The sequence below is a fragment of the Sus scrofa genome, chromosome 7 (genome assembly GCF_000003025.6).
Source record: "Sus scrofa isolate TJ Tabasco breed Duroc chromosome 7, Sscrofa11.1, whole genome shotgun sequence".
In the NCBI taxonomy this organism is placed as follows: domain Eukaryota; kingdom Metazoa; phylum Chordata; class Mammalia; order Artiodactyla; family Suidae; genus Sus; species Sus scrofa.
The window spans coordinates 72,377,271-72,394,373 of record NC_010449.5 but is presented as its reverse complement, the minus strand read 5'-3'; the positions used below and the strand labels follow the sequence as shown (position 1 = coordinate 72,394,373).

General features: G+C 34.3%; 1 long non-coding RNA gene across 1 annotated transcript in view; it reads left to right on the top strand.

The window, feature by feature from the left end:
• Positions 1 to 17,103, top strand: part of LOC106504458 — a 660,129-nt gene that overhangs the window by 377,289 nt on the left and 265,737 nt on the right. The gene's annotated exons all lie outside the window — the stretch shown is intronic.

Below are 17,103 nucleotides of genomic sequence, written 5' to 3'. Positions count from 1 at the left end.
TTCACTGTGTTTTTTCATCTTCTACCTATCATTCTGTTTGGTTCATGAGATAGTTTACCAGGTAGAATAGAACATCCAGAGCAGAAATATTTTAAAGAAACATGCAAGTGAATCTTCTCTGGATAATCATAATTAACAAAAGGAGTGAGCTCCTAAATATTTAAAATTTTCAGGTATAATAAAGCCCCTGTTATATTCTGTTGTAATATATCACATACTCACACAAATTTTTCTTAAGTCCAGGGCAGTATGATTTTTGATTTGTTGATTGGTAATTTTTTTCTGTATCTTGTAGGAAACAGAGGTTTTTTTTTCCTTCTTCAATTAGCACCATTGTGCATGTACAGAAATCTTCAGGCAACAGTAAACTTTATCCTTGTTTTTCTTACCCTTTCCTCTTATTTTGCAGAGATTAATTGGAAAGAAGCCCATAGCTAACTAGATTATGTTGTTAGGCGCTGCATTCCTAACAATAGTGCAAGTTTTTGCTGAACTACATAGCAAACATCAACATGGCAAACTCTGAATTGTTATCTGGCACCCTCCCACCAAAAAGGATTTCTGCCTTCTTTTCAAGATTGATTCATTTCTATTTCACGAACAATCTAGCATTGAAATATTTGACGCACTCACTCCTCTGAGGTCAATGGAAAGGAAAAGAATGAGACCACACCATATAAAAGAAAATTGTGTCACCTTCTTAGCAAATAAAAGGCTCAGTCTCAATTTCGTGCTGAAGTATGAAGTATAGTCTCTGAAGAGACAGCTAGTTTGGTTTGTTACAGTAGGATTTGAAACTGTGGAGGTGGAAAATTTTTTCTAATCTGTGAAAGATACTGTGAAACATTTACTGTGCAAAAGCTGGAATAATACCAACCAGAAGCTATAAAAATAAGAGGGAGGAGGCTTAATTTGAGAAGTTTTATGCTTTTTTTTTATAAGAACTGCTCCATTATTCTTAATACAGACAAAGGTTGAGTCAAGTTTGTGATGCAGTAAATGAAAAGTTAACAGTTCAGCTCATCACTTCAAGCAAATCCGTATAGATTCACTGCATTCGTTTCTCTCCCTGCCCTGTACTTCTTCATTTTGATTAGCTTGTTCCCTTAACTGGTGAAGCAAGCATTTGTCCTTCAAGTCCAATAAGTTCTAACTGTCATTAATCACAAGTTTCTTTGGTAAGTATTTTAAAAAGTCTAATCAGGAAAAGAAGAACACTAAAGGAAAATATACAGCACTTTCCAGTAAAGAATTTAGTGAAAGATCAAGAGCTAAGACAGCTGAGTTTTGAAGTCTTAGGTAATGTATAACCAACAAACTATGTGTCTCATAATTTTATTTTCAAATATATTTATACTTTTGAAAAACCAGTTACACCCCCTGTTGTGTATATTGAATTGCTTAAGTTCATTAATTGTATAATTGAATTATATTCCCCTTTGTGTGAATTGTGCACCATTTTTAACAGTGGTAAAGACGTTTGAGGAACATTAAATAGGCAGTTGTCTTGAGGAAGAATCAAATGTTAGAGATTCTAAGAAATAAAATGTCAAGTGAAAATTAACATACACATTTTTTGTATCTTCATAGATTATTGTTTAGTAATTGGAGTTGTATTAGTGCCTAAATATTAGAGCTGGAAATTATGCTCTAAGGAGGGCAGAGTATTATTGGAATAATGGACTATTAGAGACAGGAGTACCTCTGCTTTGGCTGGAACCTCTGTCTATGTATGAATTCCTTCTATAATACCTATGATAAATAGTTGAAGAGATATAACAGGTATTGGAATATCTAAATATCTTTACATATTTATAGTGAAGACATATTTCTGTTTCCTTAATAAGACAATCCATGTCAGCTACTTTTTCTTCCTTTCATTTTAATCATCATTTATTGAACCCTATTACATATCAGGTAATTGTCAAGCTATGCTGATAGAAGAACAAAACTGTTTTTTTTTGTTTTTGCTTTTGCTTTTGTTTTTGTTTTTTTGCCTTTTCTAGGGCCACAGCCACAGCATATGGAGGTTCCCAGGCTAGGGATCCAATCAGAGCTGTAGCTGCTAGCCTATGCCAGAGCCACAGCAACGCCAGATCCTAGCCACATCTACAACCTACACCACAGCTCATGGCAACGCTGGATCCTTAACCCACTGAGCGAGGCCAGAGATCAAACCCTCAACCTCGTGGTTCCTAGTCGGATTCGCTGACCACTCAGTCATGATGGGAACTCCTAAAACTGTTTTTATAGAATCTCAATTATTGAGAGAAAGGAGTAAAAAGCGAAACAAAGAATATTTTATTGCAATAATATAAATGTCGTCAGCGTATTGTATAGAGTAGTGTGAGAAACAGATGAGTTATAGTTAAGCTAATAAGGGAGAAGTGCTAGGAGATTCTTTGGAGGAGGTGACGTGAGTTGAACCTTAAAAGACATGGTGTTGTTTGCACCATGGTAATCAAGACCATTTTAGGCAGAGGGAAGAGTTTGGGCAAAAGATGTGATCGTGGCTTAGCACTATGTCTTCAGTGCATTTGAAGGAGTTGTAGCTAAAATGCAAGGCACACAGGAGGAGATTAAGCTAGAAAAGAAGGTAGGGGTTGCTAATGCCATGTAGATTGTCATATACATGTGGAAATTTTTAGATTTTTAGATAAACATGAGGCTTTGAAGAATATGAGGGAGATAAGTAGCATCAGATCTATTTTTTTAGATAAATCAATCTGTTGACACTGTGGAAAATACATTTTAGGGGTCTGGGATATAAAATCAATAGTATATTCAAACATTCTAATGGATTATTGGTGGAACTATAAATTGACATATGGAATTTAGGACAGAAATGGTTTTAGAAGGAATACGGATTTTATTTTAAACATTTGACTTTAAAAGACCCCTCAGATATCAAAGTGAAGATGTCCAGAAGGTTTATGTACATGTTTAATATTCTTAAGAGACATCATGGCTAATGCTATATGTAATTTTAAAAATTATACGCAATGGAATACTACTCAGCCATAAGAAAGAACAAAATAATGCCATTTGCAGCAACATGGATGGAACTAGAGACTCTCATTCTGAGTGAAATAGGTCAGAAAGCGAAAGACAAATACCATATGATACCACTTTTATCTGGAATCTAATATAAGGAACAAATGAACCTTTCCACAGAAAAGAAAATCATGGACACGCAGAATAGACTTGTGGTTGCCAACGGGGAGGGGGAGGGAGTGGGATGGATTGGGAGCTTGGGGTTAATAGATACAAACTATTGCCTTTGGAATGGATTAGCAGTGAGATCCTGCTATGTAGCACTGGGAACTATGTCTAGTCACTTATGATGGAGCATGGTAAGGTGTGAAAATAGAATGTGTACATGTATGTGTAACTGGGTCACCATTCTGTACAGTAGAAAAAAAAATTGTATTGGGGAAATAACTATTTAAAAACAATAACAAAGAATAAAATAAAATTGTAAAAGCATAGATGTAAGAGTTAAAATCATAAAAATGGTAGAAATAATTCAAGGAAAAATTTAGTATAAGCAAATTCAGTCACTAGAGAAGAATTGAGTGTGTTAGGTGAAGAAAGGTATAGTGAAGCAACAAATATTTAAAAGCAAATTATAACTTGATATTATGGAAATACTGATAGTGGAAAGTTTTAAGCAATAAAAAAGTGATCAGAATATTAAAAATTGAGTAATCAAAAATTAAGACTGAAAATGTCTGTTGCATTAAGGTGTCAGAATGTCAGGATTAGGGGTAATTTTAGGGTGTCACAAAGGAGAAAATGGTGGATTGAGGAGGAAATAGCATGAGGAAGAGGAAATGTTAAATAAGAACACATTGTCAGATGTTTAGCATAGGATGTATGATGTGTTGTCACTGATGCAAAGAAAATTAATCTATTTGTAAATTATCTTGTTTTTCTGCTAATATCCAAAATTTTATAATGTGAGTTCTGTTATTTGGTTCAAGAGTTATTCCATAAAGAGAAACCTCCCCTTCCACTAAGGGTGGGAACTACAATGAGTATAAATAATAAGTGCCATTGTATATATTTTTTTCCCCTTTTGCAAAAATTTTCGTTATTTCTGATAAAAAGGGATTGAAAAGGATTTTACAGAATTTTGATATTGTGTTTTTAAACCACTTCGGGTCATTTTTTTTTTTTTTTAATCTCAGGCTGTGGGACCAAACCTACCTTTGCTTGGTTTTAATTATTTTATTTATCTAAAATCCAAGAACTATAGCCAACTAAGTCAGACTCTCTTGGCTAATACAAAGGCAATGGGTTTGATTTTTTACAAATTTCTTGTTATTTTCACTTCAACAAGTATACTTTTGGTAGCCAGAATTAACTCCAAAGGAACAGGTTTTCTTCTCTCTCTGACTTTTAAAAGATGAAACTTTCAGGTCACCAAGTCTACAATTTATCAATACTTGATAAAACTCTACCTACTTGATTTTTTTCTTGCACAATACTATTTCTAAACAATAACATCATTCTTTGCAAACATTCGATTTAATCTTAACATTTTCCGCTATGCTTTAATTGGTGTGGTCTATTATTATTGTTATATAACATTGCTTCTATTTACCTGAATTTATTAAAAAAAAAATTAGGAGTTCCTGTTGTGGCTCAGTGGAAATGAATCTGACTAGCATCCATGAGGATGCAGGTTTGATCCCTGGCCTCACTCAGTGGGTTAAAGATCCAGCGTTGCAGTGAGTTGTGGTGTAGGTTGCAGAAAGGGTTCCGATTCTGAGTTGCTGTGGCTGAGGCGTTGGCCAGCAGCTAGAGCTCTGATTCGACCCCTCGCCTGGGAACCTCCAGATGCCACGGGTTCAGCCTTAAAAATAAAACAATAATAATAATAAAATAACTAAAAAAATTAAGGGGCTTTTTAATTCATAAAATATATTGAACATTGTCAACTTTGTACTTTATTGCCTAATTTTAAAAAAAGTTTGGGCTTGTAAAAAGAAACAAAGCAAAAAAACCTCCTAGTTTCTTTGGTTTGATGTTTACTCTTAAAACTTTTTTAAAGTTTAGATGGGAAGGGATTAACTGGGAAGGGAAATGAATGAAGTTTTTGAGAGGATGGAAATGGTCTGTGACTTCATTGTGGTGGCATTATGGATTTGTAAAACATATCAACTGTACCTTAGGAAAGGATGAAATTTATTGAATACAAGATTATACCTCAGTAAACCCAAATTCTAATAATGCCTCTTAAGCTCACATAATTAATTTGAATAATGAAAAATATGTGTGAAATATTGAGAGAGAAATTATCCTACCAAATATTCAACATATTATAAAACTGCAGTAGAAGCATATGGCTGTGGCCCATAAATCAATAGAACAATTGGCTAGGTGGATACAGAACTACCTAATGCATAAATACATAATAACAATGCATAAGAATTTAGTTCAAAATAAAAGAATAAAAGCAAATGTGCCATAGTCAATTTGCCTCTGTTAGACTCCTAGCTCCAGGATTTACCTTTGTTGTGATAAGCATTGATAAAATCAAATTGTCTGTCCCACAGTTTTATCCCCAGTTAAAAAATAATAATTCTCTTCACAGGGGTTATATAAAGATTAAATGAGGTAATTCATATAAAGCAGAGGTTCTTACATGAGATCCATGTATAGATTATGGGGCATAGAATTTGATGGAAAAATTACATCTTGATTTTGATCAAGCTGTAACTACAACATACAACTTCTTCTGATCATAAATGTAGGCAGTAAATCACGGTAGTATTAGCAGGAGCTGTGGCATCATCATTAGAAATCACAAATGTTTTTGTACCACATTGCAGTTTTGTAAATATCTCAAAATCTTTTTTACGTATATTGTTAGCCAAAAGTATGGTTTTTATTATACTCACCTTCAGGTCACTTGTTTTTGAATGCATTGGTAGAATGTCAGGCAACTCTGCACCTAGTAGTAATTCATCCACCAAGCAATGAAATCACATGGTTTCATATAAGTGTCCCAGGCACCTGTGCCGTTTTGCAGTTCTCTGTCTACTGTTGTTTATTGATTAACTCAGAAATGTGGTGAGTCGACTTTTATTGTTTGTCTATGTTTTCAAAACTGAGCAATTCGAATGAGAATTTTTAGCCCTGGTAGGGTGGTGTGTCCTTCTCTTAATATAGGCATTCTTATAAGCTACAGTATCAGTGTGTACCCTACTGCTCTGGGTTGTGATTCCTCTTCTTTTAAACTGGTTAGCATTAATGTATTATTAGTTCATTTTATGCAGTAAGGAAGGAGCTGAAGCATTAACTGAGTGTCCTATATTGTTGGATCTGGAAAATATTTCTTCGTTTTATAACAAATAATTTCTTTGCTGATTTGTGTGTGTGTATTTTTATCCATTTAAACATTTTTTAAATATACAATATCATGACTTCCCTGCCTTCCTTTGGGTCTGTTTCTTTTGATGTACGTTTCCCTTTCCATGGTCCTCTAGTCATGAAGTACTAACCTTTATGTGCTCTTTATCCCTTTGCTCAGAAAAAAATAAAATTCACAGGTGTTATCAACTTGGAATTATAGTATATTTTGTTATTTTTGTAAATCTTGAGTCTAGGAAACTGGAACTTCTAAAACTGTTATTCTTAATTTTATAAATCTAATGTTATTATAAAGAGAGTATTATTTGCCTAGAAGGCTCTTAATGACTCTGATTCACTACATCATAAGCCTAGCTTCTGGAATATTCATGTGTCTGGTAAAACTTGACAGGTACCTACTCTTCTCTACCAACATTTCCTGACAGATCCTAGCAAACCAAGATCACAATTCTCTGAGCTACCTTAAATTTTATGTCTTGTGGACCCAGCCCTTTATTGTGAGAATGTTCTGAGTCATCCCTAATCCATGGATCACAAGAAGATACTTTTTCTTGCTCTTTTAAATGGTTTTTTTTTTCCTCAGAAAAATTATGCTTTCTTGTTTCTGCTGTCTCTGCCTTTTTCATCTAAAATTTTCTAATCTATGAATTATATCCTAAGAATATTGTAAATATGTAAATAGGTTTATACACTATCTAGGCATTCTTGGTTGTCAGGAATAAAATAGCACTGATAGATATAGCACCCCACACAGGGAAAAGCATCCTTTAGTACCAAGGAAGGGTTTTACCATATGGCACTCTGCTAGGTTATGGAACTCAAAAGATCCTCCAAAGTGTTTTTTGTAATTTATATATCACCAGAAACTGATTTTTTTCCCATTTTTAATAAGAGATCTGCTTATTACTGTCTTGCTCTAGGCCTGAATCTCCTAATTTATGATATAAAGTTTGTTTTTTGTTTTTGTTTTTTGTTGTTGTTGTTGTTGTTTTGCTTTTTAGGGCTGCACCTATGGCATATGAAAGTTCCAGGCTAGGGGTTGAATCGGAGCTTTAGCTGCTGGCCTATACCACAGCCACAGCAATTCCGTATCTGAGTCATACCTGCAACCTACACCACAGCTCATGGCAATTCCAGATCCTTAACCCACTGAGCAAGGCCAGGGATCATGAATACTGGTCAGGTTCATTTCCACTGAGCCACAATGGGAACTCCAAAACATTATAAGTGCTATTACATATCTTTTCTCTACTCCAAAAAGAAACTAAAATAGATGTCCTGAACCAGTTAAGGGAATATCATGAGTAAAACCGAAAGAAATATGTAAGATGAATGGAGATTATACCAGAATGGTAACAGCCACAAGAAGGAACAAAAGGTAAAAAGCAAAAAGGTCACTGAACAAATATTTTAATAATGCTTTATTTGAAATTCCATCAGTTACACATTATTACCTTTACTATGCTACAGAAACTCAGGAAGAATAATGTGAGCAGTGCTATTTATAATACACAAACTTCAGCACCTCTAGGGCACTTGTCAGCCACCAAGCACTTTGCCATGTATTGCCTTATTTCTTGAGTTTAAGACATTGATTTTCTTCAACAGAAAGAAACCATGTGCAGAGTCCAACTAAAATAGCAAAACAGAGGGTTTCTTATTGTCAGTTCAGAACAATGAACCTCTTTATAAAAGTGCTAACATTTACTCAGTGACTCTATGCAGAGACTATATTAAGTGGTTTACATGTTTTTCCTCATTTCATTCTCACAGTAAACACTGATATAAATACCATTAACTTTTTCTAGAAGAAAAAATTAATTTACAGAGTTAAAATAACTAGACCATTATCATCTATGTGGTAACTATGCTTTTGGGATTTAAATGTGAATGCCACTGCTATATTGCCTCTCTAGCTTACCAATATTTAATTTCAGCCTTTTGTGGAAAAGTAAGGTGCAGTGACCCACTGAAGCCATTTCAAAAAGTGCAGCAGACTCTGTTAAACACCTGAGCATGTGTATTATCGAAATGGGCTGCACTGGGTTAGGACTAGACCTTGTCTCATTACTGAAAGAGTGCTCATTTGTGAGATGAGAGAGCAGGGTTTGAGAATTCAGATGCATAGAATATGCATATGTAGTTATTTTGAAATCTAAAGAGCTTTATCTTTATTCTTATCCAGTCAGTTTCCATGTTAGTTGTTCACAGCACCGATTGGCAGAGGAAGCCATAGAAAAGCACAAGAGAAAGCCTGCTCATTTTTTGTTTGACTTTTGTAATTCAGCACAACCTAACCAGGATCCTTAAAACACTGATGCTTTTATTTTACCCCTGGCAGATCAATAGCTTACTGCAGTTCAGGAGATGAAAGTGTAGGCAGGCATAAATACAGGGAAGTATTTCTTTCCATTTTTTAAATTATAAGTTTTTCATCCTTTGAAGTTCAATCCAGGCTTATGAGTTTTAGCCATAATTTATATTTTCAAAGTCTTTAACACTAGGAAATGCAGATGATGGTATATAAACTAGGTAACATAATGTTGCTAATGGGAAACTTGTGTTTGTATCAATATGTGGTCCTCTAAGGATCTCTGCCAGATCTGTTCTGTCATTGGGTTTTGTGGCTCTTAGTTATGAGAGTCGATGTCATCACAGTTCTATGCTGTCAAACAGCTTCTTTCACTGTCTTGCTATCTATGTCTGTGTGGGGGGAGAGGGTTGGGGTGGAGGAGGTGGAACCAACAAATAAGCTTTAAGACCCGTCATATTAAACCTCAGTAACTACAGGGAAATGTGAAAAATATTCAGAACCCTGAATTTTGACTTTGAATTGTCTTTAAACGCAATTTGATAATTAAAAAAAAAATCAAATGATCCCTTCATATAGGCCAAGGCAAGATAAAAATACTGAACTTTAATACAGAAAATCCTGACAGCTTTCACTTTGGTTTATATATTCAGAATCTGACTCCTTCTTCCCTTTCCCTTTTTAAGACCCTGTATGAAGCTCTTATTATCTGTGATTTGAAATACTGAACCCCATAAAACAACCAGATTGAGCTTGGTAAAGTGTAAATCTGACCTGGACCTTCCCCTCCTCAAAACCGCAGTAAATACTAATTCAAAAAAGCATATGGTTCCTTGCAGCATTATTTACAATAACCAAGATATGGAAGCAACTGGAGTAACCATTGATAGATGAGTGGTTAAAGAAGATGGGATGTGTGCGTGCGTGTGTGCGTGCATGTGTGTGTAAAATGGATTATTACTCAACCATAGAAAAGAATTAAATCTTGCTATGTGCACCCATAGCAAGAATGGACCTAGAGATTATTATGCTAATAAGTCAGAAAGAGAAACACAGATAGTGTGTGATCTCTCTTATATGTGGAATCTAAAAAAAAAAAAAAGCAAATAAATTAGAAACAAATGGATTCATAGATTCAGAAAACAAACTGGTGGTTTTCAGAAAGTAGGAGTGTGGGGGGTGTTAAAATTAGGTGAAGGGAATTAAGAGACACAAACTTCTAGTTATAAAATAAGTTATGGGGATATAGTATATGTAATAGGGAATATAGTCAATACTATTGTAATAACTAAATTTCTCATTTTTTCAGTTTTTTTGTCACTTGCATCCAAACATATCTGTCTTCACTCTTCATCCTATTTTTCATAACTTATTTTTTAAGTTTTACTGAAGTATAGTTATTTTACAAGGTTGTGACAATTTCTGTACAACAAAATGACCCAGTCATACATATATACATATCCATTCTCTCTCAGATTCTTTTATCCCATAGATTATCAGACTACTGGGTAGAATTCTCTGTGCTATGCAGCAGGTTTCCATTGGCCAATCTGTTTTATTCAGTGTGCATATGCCAGTTCCCTCATCCAGAACCAGAGATGAGAGTAGGGGGAGCCTGCCTTTAAAAGTTTAAGGAATAAAGTTTATTTGTGGGAATATCTTTCCAGGACCATCCTTCCCCACCTCCACCTGTCCCCTTTGGTAATTGTAAGTTTTTCAAATTCTGTGAGTTTGTTTCTGTTCTGCAGATAGGTTAATTGTATCCTTTTATTTTTAGATTCTACCCATAGGTGATATCATATGATGTTTGTCTTTCATTGTCTGACTAACTTCACTTAGAATGATAGTTTTTAGGTCCATCCATGTTGCAACAGATGACATTATTTCTTTTTCTTTTATGGCTGAGTAATATGTGTACCATATCTTTATCCATTCCTCTGCTGATGGACATTTGTGTTACTTCCATGTCTTGGCTATTGTAAATAGTGCTGCAATGAACACTGGGGTGCATATTCTGGATTTTTAACCTTGCCTATCCTTCTGCCAGAATACTTTTTTTTCTCAGATACCTTCAGTGAAGTGGACTCTTATTTAATTTAAAGTAGGGGCATCTCTCCTTTACTTGTTATCCCTTTTTTTTTACATATGTATTCTTAAATTTACATTCTCGAAAATTTTTAAGTAGCTTGAATTAATAGTATTAAAATTGAAATAGGTTAGTAAATATATTAACAATAGTGAGTTTCCTATTTTCACCTTTATAATCAGTAAATTAGGTGGGAGATAATTAGCATATATAATTTGAACATATTAAGTGTGATATCATGTTCAAACATAAAAATATTTTGTGATGAGAAATTAGTCATTATTTCTAGGTCTTGGGGTTTAGAGTGACCTTTCCTTCTACATCTTAATGAGTGTTAAAAGGTTTGGATTTCCTGCTGCAGTACAGTTGGTTAATGATCCAACTTACCTCTGTGAAGATACCGTACTAGTTCAATCCCCAGCCCGGCCAGGTGTGTTAAGTATCCACTGTTGCTGCAGCTGTGGTGTAGGTCACAGCTTCTGCTGGGATTTGATCACTGGCCTAGGAACTTCCATATGCCATGGGGGTGGCCCAAAAATTAAAAAAAAAAAAAAAAGGTTTGTTATAATAAACATATATTTTGTTTTTTTTCTCACATTAGGAATTTATTGTTTTCACTTTAATAAATAGAATGGTCACTTATTAAAAGTCAAATTATACTAAAAGTTTATATAATAATAAATCTCAATCCCTTGTTCTACTCTACCTCTCTCTTAAGGTTGCTCTTTAGGAGTACTGACTTACACTATTTAAAAAATTTATTTAAGTATAGTTGATTGACAATTTTGTGTTAGTTTCAGCTGTAGAGAAAGGCAATTCAGTTTTATATATACATAAAAGTTATTTATACATATGTTTTATATATATACATATGTATATAGGTAATCACATTATTTTTCATTAAAGGTTATTATAAGATGTTTAATATACTTCTCAGTGGTATATAATAAATCCTTGTTGCTTATCTATTTGGTGTATGGAAGTTTGAGTCCATTAATCCCACATTCCAGATTTATTCCCTTTCCCCCTTTCCCCCTTTGGTAACCATAAGTTTGTTTTCTATGTCTATGAGTCTGTTTCTGTTTTGTATATAGACCTGTTTGCATTATTTTTTACATTCTACATATAAGTGATGTAAGTGATATATTTGTCTTTCTCTGTCTGGCTTACTTCACTAACTATAATATTTTCTAGGTCCATCCATATTTCTACAAATGGCTGAGTAGTAGTCCATTCCATACATACCTTAAGCTAATCAACTTTTGTTGGACACTTGAGTTGTTTTCATGTCTTGGCTACTGGAAACAACAATAGCTTGGCTTTGGGGTGCATGTACCCTTTTGAATTAGAGTTTTTATCTGTTTTGGACATATACTCAGGACTGGCATTGCTAGATCATCTGGTAGCTCTATTTTTGTATATTTTGAGGAAACTCCATACTATTTTCCATAACAGTTGCACCGATATGCATTACCACCAACAGTGAGAGTTCCCTTTTCTCCACATCCTCTCCACTCTCCAACATTTATTATTTGTAGACTTTTTATTGGGCCCCGCCTGCAGCATGTGGAAGTTCCAGGCTAGGAATCAAACCTGTGTCACAGCAATGACCCAAGCCGCTATAATGGCAACACCAGATCCTAAACCTGTGGTGCCGCAAAGATACTCAAAAATATTAGCTCTTTTTGTTTGTTTTGCCACAGTGTGATGTGGTATCTCAGTACCCAGGCCAGGGACTGAATCCAGACCCAAGAGGTGAAAGCACAAAGTCCTAACTACTAGATCATTACTAGATCCTAACTACTAGATCAGGGAATTCCCTGACTTTTTAATGATGGCCATTATGACCCATGTGAAGTGGCACCTTGTTGTAGTTTTGATTTGCATTTCTCTGATAATTAGTGATGTGAAGCAACTTTTTTATGTGTCTGTTAGCCTCCTGTATTGTTTCTTTGGAGGAATGTCTATTTAAGTCTTCTATTTTGATTGGATTGATTGTGTTTTCAATATTGAATTCTGTGAGCAGTTTTTTTTTTTTTTGATTAGCTACTTAATTGTAACATCGTTTGCAATTATGCATTCAGTTTTCTAATATTTTGTTGAGAATTCCAGAATCTATATTCATCAAAGACATTGGCCTATAATTTTTTGTCTTTGTAGCATCTTTGTCTTGTTTTGGTAATCAGGGTGAATGTGATTTCATTAGAATGACTGTGGAATTATTCCATCCTCTTCAGTATTTTGTAAGACTTTGAGAAGAATCATTATAATTTCTTCCTTGTATGTTTGGTAGAAATCCCCAGTGAAGCCATCAGGTTCTGGGCTTTTATTTGCAGTGAGTCTATTTTTTTTTTTTTTTAATTACAGACTCTGTTTAACTTCCAGGGATCAGTCTGTTTAAATGATCTATTTCTTGACTCAGTTTTGGCAGGCTGTTTGTTTCCAATAGCTTGTCCACTTCATCAAGGTTGTCCAGTTTGTTTACCACGTATAACTGTTTGTAGTAGTTTTCTATGATATTTTGTATTTAGGTGGTGTAAGTTGTTATTTATCTTTTTTCATTTTTTATTTTGTTTATTTGTGTCCTTTCTCATTTATTCTGGGGGATTCTAGTTAGAGGATTGTCAACTTTGTTTATATTTTCAAAAAACCAGCTCTTGATTTTATTGATATTTTCTGTTTTTTAAACCCCTATTTTATTTCCTTTCTAATATTTACTATTTCCTCTCTTATACTGATTTCAGCGTTTTTTTGTTCTTATTTTTCTAATTCTTTTGGGTGGTAGGTTAAGTGAATTATTTGATATTTTTCTTCTTGAGGAAAGCCTTTATCATTATAAATTTCCCTGTTAGAATTGCTTTTGTTGCATCCCTTAGATTTTATAAGGTTGTATTTTCATTGTAATTTGTCTCAAATTATTTTCTAATTTTTTTATTTGATTTCATTGTTGATCCATTGATTTATTTTAGTTCCATGTTGTTTAGTCTCTCTGTGTTCATTCTTTTCCCATTTTTCTTTCTGTAATTAATTTCTAGTTTCATATTGTTATGGATGTAAAAGATGCTTAAAATAATTTCTATCCTTTTAATTCTGTTAAGGCTTAATTTGTGCCCTAGTGTGTGGTCTGTCCTAGACAATGTTTTATGTACACTTGACAATGAATATTCTGGTTTTCTTTGGAGGTAGTGTTGTAGAGATATCAATTAAGTTCAACTGCTCCATTGCGCCATTTAGAATCTCTGTTGCCTTATTGATTTTTGTTTGGATGATCTCTCCATTGAAGTTAGTAGTGTGTTAAAGTTTCCTACAATTATTGAATTCCTGTCAGTTTCTCTCTTTATGTCTGTTAATATTTGTTTTATGTATTTAGGTGCTCCTAGATAGGATGCAAATATTTTAATATGTGTAATATCCTTTTATCATATTGATCCCATTATTATTATATAACGTCCTTCTTTGTCTTTCTTTATAGACTGTTTTAAAGTCATTTTGTCTGATAGGAGTATTTCTACCCCCACTTTTTTTCTGTCATTTCCATTTGCATGAAATACCTTTTTCCACTCATCACTTTCAGTCTTTGTGTGTCCTTTGCCCTTAAGTGAGTCTCTTATAGGCAGTATTTGTAGGTTCTTGTTTTCTTATCCAAATTGCCACTTTATGTCTTTTGATTGGAGAATTTTATTAACATTTAAAGTGGTTATTGATGGTTATGTACCTATTGCTATTTTAAACCTTGTTTTCCAGGTGTTTTTTAGTTATCGTTTGTTCACTTTTTTTTTTCTTTTTTTTTAGGGCCCCACCTGTGGCAAATGAAAGTTCACAGGCTAGGGGTCAAATCAGAGCTACTACCACCATCCTACACTACAACCACAGCAATGCTATGCCACAGCTTGCAGCAATGCTGGATCCTTAACCCACTGAGTAAGGCCAGGGACTGAACTGCATCTCATGGATCCTAGTCAGGTTCTTAACCTGATAATTGACAATAGGAATTACATTTCTTCTTTCTGTTTCCCTTTTGTAGCTTGAGGATTGTCTTTTGCAGTATGCTTGAGTTCCTTTTTTGAATGTTTATGAATTTTATATTTTTGATTTGTGGTTACTATGGAGTTCAAATATGTTGACTCATAATTATATCTACTTGCTTTAAACTTATAGACAAGTGCAAATATATTCTAAAAGGTTTATGTTTTTATACTCCTCTCCACCATATTTTGTGATTTTGATGTCCTGTTTTACATGCCTGTGTTTAATTTTTTTGCTGTTAATTTTAGTTATAATTGCTTTAACTACTTTATAAAAAATTAAACCTATGTACTGGCTCATATAATTGATTTTTAATCCTTTTATATATTTGCCTTTCATACTGAGATTTTCTCTTTCCTATAGATTCTTATTTCTTTTTTATTTAGAGAAGAACTTTTAATATTTATTTTAGGATTGTTTAATCTTGCTTTATTCTTTTAGTTTTGCTTGGCTGAGAAATTCTTTCTCCTATTCTAAAGTATAGTCTTGCTGGTAAAGTATCCTGGATTTCAGATTTTTCCCTTTTATAACTTTGAATATATCATGCCACTTCTTTCTGGTATGCCACATTTTTGCAAAGAAATCAACCAGTATCCTTATGGGGATTCTCTTGTAGCTAACTTTCTGTTTTCTCTTATTGCCTTTAGAATCCTCAGTTTTCACTTTTGCTGTTTCAATAATGATATGTCTTGGCTTGGGTCTGTTTGGTTTCATCTTATTTGGGACTCTGTGCTTTCTGTACCTGAACATCTGTTTCCTTCTTTAGGTTTGGGAAATTTTCAGCCATAATTTCTTCAAAATCATTTTTGTTCCTCTTTTCTATCTCTTCTCCTTTGGGAATACCTATTATGTATAGTTTGACACACTTTCTTCTCTTCCATAGATCTTGAATGTTGCTTTCACTTTGTTTACATTTGTTTTTCTGTCTGCTGTTCTGACTGGGTGATTTCCCTTATTCTATCTTCCAGATCACTCATTGATCTTCTTTGTCATTTAGTCTGCTAGTCATTGCTTCTCGATGTTCTTTTTTTTTTTTCCCCACTGTACAGCAAGGGGATCAAGTTATCCTTACATGTTTTCCCCACCCTTTGTTCTGTTGCAACATGAGTATCTAGACATAGTTCTCAATGCTACTCAGCAGGATCTCCTTGTAAATCTATTCTAAGTTGTGTCTGATAACCCCCAAGCTCCCAATCCCTCCCACTCCCTCCCTCTCCCATCAGGCAGCCACAAGTCTATTTTCCAAGTCCATGATTTTCTTTTCTGCGGAGATGTTCATTTGCGCTGGATATTAGATTCCAAACTCCTAAAAGAAAACATAGGCAAAACACTCTCTGACATCAACATCATGAATATTTTCTCAGGTCAGTCTCCCAAAGCAATAGAAATAAGGGCAAAAATAAACCAACGGGACCTAATCAAACTGAAAAACTTTTGCACAGCAAAGGAAACCAAAAAGAAAACAAAAAGACAACTTACAGAATGGAAGAAAATAGTTTCAAATGATGCAATGGACAAGGGCTTAATCTCTAGAATATATAAGCAACTTATACAACCCAACAGCAAAAAAGCCAATCAATCAATAGAAAAATGGGCAAAAGACCTGAATAGACTGTTCTCCAAGGAAGATATACAGATAGCCAGCAAACACATGAGAAAATGCTCAACATCGCTGATCACAAGAGAAATGCAAATCAAAACTACCATGAGATACCACCTCACACCAGTCAGAATGGTCATCATTAATATGTCCACAAATAATAAATGCTGGAGGGGCTGTGGAGAAAAGGGAACCCTCCTGCACTGTTGGTGGGAATGTAAACTGGTACAGCCACTATGGAGAACAGTTTGGAGATACCTTAGAAATCAATTGGTTTTTAATCTCAGCAGTTGAATTGCTTAATTTTGATTGGTTTGTCTTTTTTTTTATTTCCCCAATACATTATTTTTTTTTCTGCTGTACAGCATGTTGACTCAGTTACACATACATGTATACATTCTTTTTTTCTCACAAAATCAGGCTCCATCATAATTGACTAGGCATGGTTCTCAGTGCTGCACAGCAGAATCTCATTGCTAATCCATTCCAAAGGCAATAGTCTGCATCTATTAACCCCAAGCTCCCAATCCATCCCACTCCCTCCCCTTCCCCCTTGGCAACCACAAGTCTATTCTGCAAGTCCATGATTTTCTTTTCTGTCAAAAGTTTCATTTGTACATTAGATTCCAGGTATAAGTGATATCATATGGTATCTGTCTTTCTCTTTCTGACTTACTTCACTCAGTATGAGAGTCTCTAGTT